This window comes from Vitis riparia, chromosome 5, assembly GCF_004353265.1.
Source record: "Vitis riparia cultivar Riparia Gloire de Montpellier isolate 1030 chromosome 5, EGFV_Vit.rip_1.0, whole genome shotgun sequence".
NCBI lineage: Eukaryota > Viridiplantae > Streptophyta > Magnoliopsida > Vitales > Vitaceae > Vitis > Vitis riparia.
In genome coordinates, this window is record NC_048435.1 from 11,858,582 (window position 1) to 11,867,150 (window position 8,569).

Here is an 8,569-nt window from a genome sequence, read left to right on the forward strand (position 1 = left end):
TGTTTTCAAAAAGAAACCAAATATACGAGAATCATTTTCCTTAAATTTTTTCTTTTTTTGGTATCTTTTGAGAACAAATATAACCTTATGTTATATTTGAATATAAAAAAGTACTATAAAAAAATTGTTAAAAAAAATATTTTTCTTGTATTTAATTTTATTGTGGAAAATATAAAATAAGAATAATATTCAACAAACACCATGAGATGAGCTTATTAAAAATGGAAAACTTCTTCTCAAATATAAGAAAATCATGTCAAATCTATCATTTGAAAATTTATTTTAAACCACATGTTCAGAAATTTATTGGTACGTAGTGGTTCTAAATAGTGCATAGTGATAATGATTTGGCTTTTAATCAATTCATCATGCTCCCTGTCTAGATTCCCATTACTTTGCTAATTATTGCTTCAATAGTATTTAATTAGTTGATAAACTAATTATACATGTTCAACTGCCTTGTTAATTTTAACCATGCTTTAGTTAGTTGCTTGGTTAGATTGGCATGCACGTCATGACCATGTCCCATATGGCGTAGTCCGTGTGTCTACACATGCATTATAGTGAGGTAAATCCGTAACTTTAGTAAAAAATGACTACAAAAAGATGGATCTTCTTCCTAAGATGAACTGTCATTTTGTGGACCCCGCATTTTGGCTCAATGCGTTTTTCACTCGATGGTGAGCTCGATTTTTTATTTGAAAAGTTGATTTTATTTATTGTTTGAAAAATGACTTGGAGTCGCCACTTATTTTTGTTTTATTTTTTAAAGGGTAAACAAAATAAGAAAGAAAAACCATAAGTGTGACTCCTTATTTTGGAAAAGGCGGTCTACGAAAAACCGGATCGGGTTCGGGGGTCAGGTTACTTATCAGGAAGGTACGGTAAAGACCGTAGTACCCCTCTAAGTCCCTAAAGTCGGGTCTCTACTAATGAAATGAAGCAATCATGGCAATGGATGAGTAAATCAATGGATACTCCAAATAAATCATGCATATGTGAGAATCAGAAAATGCATAGACAACTAGAGTGGGAATGAGTGCGTACCTGAGCAGCGAGCCACTATGCGCTATCAAGAGAGAGGGTTAGTGCACAATAAAGAGCATAAACATAGCTCACATGTCACTAAATCAAGTACGAAATCATCAAAGACACGCATGACACTTCATTCAAATTCACTTTTATTTTGATAAAAATTTATTTGATGTTGGGCCCCCACCAAAGCCCGTTTATCTTTGTATGAATTAATTTCGTAAATTCTATCACCAAGAATTACGAAAAATAAATTCACACTTATTTTAAAACATTTTGAAAATCAAAGAAAATTCAAAAGTGGCTCGCCAAAAAGAAAATGGCGACCAAATTTTATTAAAAATGAGATGTTGGTATCTAAAAACCCTAAGGATGGAAAATTTGATGACTTGAAAACATTTTAAAAACCAAAAGTTGGAAAACCATTTCAAAACGGGGTTGGAAATTATTATTTTGAAATCAAAGGGAGAGAGTGTGAGGGGGTGGTACATGGCTCAATAAGTGGCTATGCAAAAGGTAGCCTTACAGTGTGAATGGGTGCTTGAATAGTCTCTTGATTAGGCAATGGTATTGTGAGGCTCTGCTTATCTTTGGGATCCCGGTTGAGTAACTGTCTTGATCTTGATATCAGGGATGTCTTATCTATAGAGCCTAGGTGTCCATCCTTACATGGTTTTGACTTGGCATGTTGAATACAGAAGTCCTTGCTCACAACGTCCCCACCTCAAAAGTTGTATTTGGAACCATGCATGTACCTTCATTCTTGTCTTTCACCAAGATGTCCAAATTCTTTGCCTCTTCGAAGAGATTTCTCCTTCTGTTTGACTTCTCATTAGTTTGGCCATATCCACTTCTCAATTCCACCAAAGCTGTGATCCGATCATAATCTCCCTGTGACCGACCCGGTACTTGAACTGAATCCCCATGTATCTGTATCTGAACTCTATCTTTTCTTGAATGTCCTCCAGTATCTTCCCTTTGGTGTCAGAAGCATCTATCTTCGGCTTCCTATGTATCGTCTCAAACATCTTGAATGCTGCGGCCTGACCAGCAGCAAATGCACTCATGCAAAGAGATGTCTGCCCTAGAGACATGGAACCAGTCAATACGGCAATAATGACATTCAGAACTGTACCCCAGTGTATCCTTTTTCCAGTATCATAAGGTAGATCAAATTGATAGAGTCGAGTGAGGTTTCCATAGTAAGGGGAAACTATTACGGTTCCGTCCTCAAAAAGTATGGCTGCAGATCCAGAAGGCTTACCCCTTACACACAACTTCATAGAGAACAGGAAGTCTTCTTCTTCTACTCTTGCTTTCGTTGCGTCAACTCTAAAGCTTCTTGATTTCTTCTGAGGCCTCCCGGTTCAAAACATCGTAATAGTGCAATTGGTCCCCTAACTAAGCAATCTCAAAGTTCTTGAAATCTACTTGAGCTTCCATCTCCATGCATTGGGATTGGCTTCATCTCATTGCCAAGAGGATGAACTTTGGAATTAATTTCTCAAGAAATTGACCAAACCCATAGACGCTGTTACTTCGGGTAGTTATAACTGATGAATCATTCGACCTACCGTTGACCATAACAAGTGTAACATAATGTGATGCTGTGTTAGGTTATATATGTAAAAATAACTTTTTTGTTTTATGTTTTGAGTGGTTGTCATGCTTCCACGTGGAGAGATTTACTCAGGTTAAATCTCTTTGCATCTGGTTTAAATTCTGGTGACTGTACAACAGAAAAAGTGAAGAACCGAGAATACAAAGTGAAAGAAAAAGGGTCCTCTGTTTTTTTGTGGACTGTCATAACTCCTCTGTTCCCAGCTCTATTCTCAAGTGTTACTCTTCCATTTTTTCTTTCTATAGCCTTTCTCTGTTTCAGGTTGAAACTGCAGCCAACATAATTGGTATCAGAGCAACCCATTTCACGAATCCACCTCTCAATCTAATCTTCGATCCACCTTGCTGTTTCCAATCTGATCTAATCCACTTCTTCTTTCAAGCCCTTTTATCTCTTAAAACATGCCTCTTGTGTATGGAATTTTAAGAAATTTCCTCTGTTTTGGAAAGAGAGGATACTAGGGTTTCTTTTAATCTGAAGACCAAAATCCGAACCTACAATGCAGCTGAATTGGTGATGTTGCTGTGCAATCAGATTCTGTAGCTAGAAACCCTCAATCTTGAAGCAGACGGACCAAGGACTTGAAGGTAGATCAATGGCCAGCACAAGTGTTACAAGTATGAGTTCTCAACCTTCTTCTATTCCATTATTTGAAGGAGAAAATTATGACTTTTGGTGCGTAAAAATGAAAACTTTATTTATGTCTCAAGATGTTTGGGATTTGGTTGAAAATGGTTTTGATGAACCTGACAAAGTGATTACACTAATTCCGGTTGAAAAAGATCAGTTGAAAGAATTGAAAAAAATGGATGCAAAAGCTCTCTTATTTATTCAACAAGGTGTTGGTAATAACATCTTTCCAAGAATTATGAGAGCCTCAAAAGCTAAAGAAGCACGGGACATCCTTCAACAGGAGTTCCAAGGAGACAAAAGAACCCGGTCAGTAAAGCTTCAAGCTTTAAGAAGAGAGCTGGAAAATATGAAAATGAAGGAGAATGAAACTCTAAATGAGTTTTCTTCCAAATTTATGGAGTTAGTAAATCAGATGAAGTCATATGGTGAAGAAATTAGTGATAAAAGAATTGTTGAGAAACTGTTGATCAGTCTACCTAACAAATTTGACCCAATTGTGGCTATGATTGAAGAAACAAAAGATCTCTCACTACTCAGTGTACAAGAGCTATTTGGGTCTTTAAAAACTTATGAACAGAGATTGTTGAGGCATTCTGAAAAATCAGTAGAAAGTGCATTCCAATAAAAAATAAGTCTTAACTCCAGAAATGTTGAAAGGAAACCTATAAGCAATGAAAATAGAAGTGATTCATCTAGAGGTGGCAGAACTGGACGAGGAAGAGCAAGAGGAAGAGATGGAAGAGGTAGAGGAAGATTCAACTATGGAAGAAAGTTCACTAACGAAGAAGGCTCATCATTCTCAAAGTGTAATATTTGTAAAAGAAGTAGTCATGTTGAAAAAGATTGTTGGTTCAAAGGGAAGCCTCAATGCTTCAATTGTAAAAAATTTGGGCATGTTAAAAAAGATTGCAGATTTAAGAACAATCAACAAGCAAGTTGTGCTGAGGAGAAAGAGGTTGATGAAAACATGTTTTATGCTTGTCAAAGTGCTGCTGAGCAAAAGAATAATGTGTGGTTCCTTGACAGTGGCTGCACAAACCACATGACTGGTAACAAAAATATTTTCCTTGACATGGATACAACCATCAACTCACAAGTCAAAATGGGTAATGGTGATTTAGTGAATGTTAAAGGGAAAGGCACAATTGGCATCCAAACTAAAGCGGGAACCAAGTACATTAGAGATGTTCTTCTTGTACCAGCCTTGGAGCAAAATTTGTTAAGTGTGGGACAGCTAGTAGAGCATGGGTATAAACTTCACTTTGAAAATAATGAGTGCACCATTTATGATAAGGAGTGGAGAAGAAATTTAGTGAAGAAGATAAAGATGGAGAAAAATAGAAGCTTTCCAATTGTCTTCAAATATGCTGAAAATGTGGCTTTGAGAATGAAAGATGTTGAAGAAGCTTGGTTGTGGCATAGAAGATTTGGGCATTTGAACTTCAATAGCTTGAAGATGCTTTGTCAAAGGAAGATGGTACAAGGATTGCCAAACACCATTGAAGAAAAGAATGAAGTATGTGACGGTTGTGCTCTTGGGAAGCATCATAGACAATCATTTCCAAAGGGAGTCGCTTAGAGAGCAAAGAAGGTATTGGAGTTAGTTCACACTGATATATGTGGACCCATGTCTACACCTTCTCAAGGCAACAACAAGTACTTTGTATTGTTTATTGATGATTTTACAAGAATGACTTGGGTGTTCTTCATGAAGCAAAAATCAGAAGTGTTCTCTATCTTTAAAAAATTCAAGAGTTTTGTTGAAAAGCAAAGTGGTTGCTACATAAAGACCTTGAGAAGTGACAGAGGAATGGAATATACTTCAAGCCAATTTGGTAATTTTTGTGAAGATGAAGGGGTTGAGAGACAGCTTACTGTTGCATATACTCCTCAACAAAATGGAGTAGTTGAAAGGAAGAATCAAACGGTTATGGAAATGGCCAAAGCTATGTTATATGAGAAGGGTTTGCCTAAAATTTTTTGGGCTGAAGCAGTTAACACTGCTGTGTATCTTTTGAATAGATGCCCAACAAAAGCATTATTGAACAAAACTCCGATTGAAGCATGGAGTGGAAGAAAACCATATGTTAGACACTTCAAAGTGTTTGGGTGCTTATGTTATTCACAAGTTCCAAAGGAAAGAAGGAGCAAGCTGGAAGAAACAAGTGAAAAGTGCATCTTCATGGGTTATAGTTCACAGTCAAAGGGTTATAGGCTGTATAATTTGAAAACCAACAAGCTGATCATAAGTAGAGATTTTATTTTTGATGAAAAAGCTACTTGGAATTGGGAAGAAGGTAAAATTCTGAAGAAAACAATTCTAGTTGATGAACTTCAAACAAAAGCACCAGTTGAAACTGGAAATGGCAGCACTTCAACTTCATCACCTCAAGAATCCCCAAGATCAGTTCCATTATCTCCCTCAATCGAGTCTCCAACTTCAAGCTCGTCATCACCATCCTTAACTCCAAGAAAAATGAGAAGTTTGACTGATGTTTATGAGAGATGCAATTTGTGCATTGTTGAACCTCAAAGTTTCGAAGAGGCAATAAAAGATGAAGATTGGAGGAAAGCAATGGAAAAAGAAATTGATGTCATTGAGAAAAATGAAACATGGCAGCTGGTTGAAAAGCCAAAAGACAAAGAAATCATTGGGGTGAAATGGATTTTTAGGGTGAAATACCATTCTGATGGTAGAGTTCAAAGGCTTAAAGCTAGATTGGTTGCAAAAGGCTATTCACAACAGCCGGGTGTTGATTTCCATGAGACCTTTGCTCCAGTTGCTCGCCTTGATACTATTAGAACTATTATTGCAGTGGCTACTCAAAAAGGTTGGTTGTTGTACCAACTTGACATAAAATCTGCATTTTTGAATGGAAAGCTAGAAGAAGAGATCTATGTTGAACAACCTCAAGGCTTTGTTGTTGATGGAGAAGAAAACAAAGTTTACAAGTTAAAGAAAGCCTTATATGGTTTGAAACAAGCTCCCCGTGCCTGGTACACTCAAATTGACAACTACTTCATTGAAAATGGTTTCATTAGAAGCAAAAGTGAGCCTACCCTCTATGTGAAGAGCAAAGATAATTCCCAAATCCTTATTGTTGCTCTTTATGTTGATGATTTGATTTTTACTGGAAATGATGAGAAGATGGTTGAAAATTTTAGAAATGAAATGATGAAAAAATATGAAATGAGTGATATGGGATTGTTGCATTATTTTTTGGGAATTGAAGTCTATCAAGAAGAAGATGGTGTGTTTATTTGTCAAAAGAGGTATGTTGAACATATCCTCAAAAAGTTTGGCATGACTGGTTGTAATCCTGTATCTACTCCTTTAGTTGTGAATGAAAAGTTGAGGAAAGAAGATGGAGGGAAGATGGTTGATGAAACTCACTTTAGAAGTCTTGTTGGAAATATGTTGTATCTCACTACAACTAGACCTGACATCATGTTTGCAGCAAGCTTGCTGTCAAGATTCATGCATTATCCTAGTCATTTACATCTTGGAGTAGCAAAAAGAGTCTTGAGATATTTGCAAGGCACGGTTGAACTTGGAATAAAATATTTCAGGAACATTGAAGTGAAGCTAATTGGCCATTGTGATAGTGATTGGGGTGGCTGTATTGATGACATGAAAAGCACATCAGGCTATGCATTCTCCCTTGGTTCAGGTGCTATATCTTGGGTCTCAAAAAAGCAAGGCTCAGTGGCTCAATCATCTGCTGAAGCAGAGTATATATCAGCTTCACTGGCAACTTCTCAAGCCATATGGTTGAGAAGAATTTTAGAAGACATCAAGGAGAAGCAAAATGAAGCAACATATCTACTTTGTGACAACAAATCTGCTATAGCCATTGCAAAAAACTATGTTTTTCATAGTAGGACTAGGCATATTGCAGTGAAGTATCATTTTATTAAAGAAGCTATTTCAGATGGTGAGGTTCAATTGATGTACTGTAAATCAGAGGAGCAGGTTGCTGATATCTTCACTAAAGCATTGCCTTTGGAGAAGCTTGTTCACTTCCGAAAGCTTTTGGGAGTAGAGAAACATCACATTAGGGGGGAGAATGTAACATAATGTGATGCTGTGTTAGGTTATATATGTAAAAATAACTTTTTTGTTTTATGTTTTGAGTGGTTGTCATGCTTCCACGTGGAGAGATTTACTCAGGTTAAATCTCTTTGCATCTGGTTTAAATTCTGGTGACTGTACAATAGAAAAAGTGAAGAACCGAGAATACAAAGTGAAAGAAAAAGGATCCTCTGTTTTTTTGTGGACTGTCATAACTCCTCTGTTCCCAGCTCTATTCTCAAGTGTTACTCTTCCATTTTTTCTTTCTATAGCCTTTCTCTGTTTCAGGTTGAAACTGCAGCCAACAACAAGCACTTCTGCACCAGTTTTTTTTTTTATATTATTTATTGCTGAGTATGGGTTCATCAGAAGGAGATGACCACGATCATGGGTTTGTCTCAAGTGAGGTTGTCCTGATTCAAAGTCAAAACCGCAGCTGCTTAAGATCACCAAGGCCAGATGCCATTTCGTCTATTAACCTGTCGCTGCTCAAATGTAAGGTGGTCAGATTCTCCGTTATGAACAGTCCAAGCCCTTGAATGTAAAGCATGCTGTATAGATTGATTCCCATATCAGCATCATGCATATTTTCGGACAATGATAAAAGGTAAGCTTCCAGCCATTGTGAGATTCGAATCAACACCCGGGTTTGAGAGTGACTTTCTCTCATTAGTGGCAGCAACTTCATCACGATCTTCAGTTTGTTCTTTCTCCAGCTAAATGGGTCATGAGTGATTGCATGGAATGGAGAAATTGGTGGGAAAATGGGGTTGTGTGCATGGTGATCATGGGTATAGGGATTGTGATGGAAGGTGGTGAAGTCCAGTGGGTAAGAATAATGGAGGGATGGCATGATGGAGGCGCGGGCTGCCAACAGTGAGTGCTATGACATAAGGTAAGTTGACTGTGGAGACCAAAGCACTATGGTAAGCAAACTTACAGAGAGGGAAGTGGGTTTATGGGTATGGTTAGGTTTTGGGAGAGAAAATGGGTATAAGAGATCAGGGAAATGGGAAAGTAACGAGACATGGGGGCATGATGAGCATATGAGGTGATATGTTTGCATGGGGACCCAGGTTGATGAGCAATGAAGGGGAATGGGTATGAAGAGGTGGGGTGGAAAGAGTGTAGATAGGGACAATGGGTTTAGTGGCGCGGCTAGGAGGGTGGCAAACATGTTGGGGTAAGAATGAAAGATATGAGATGGGTAC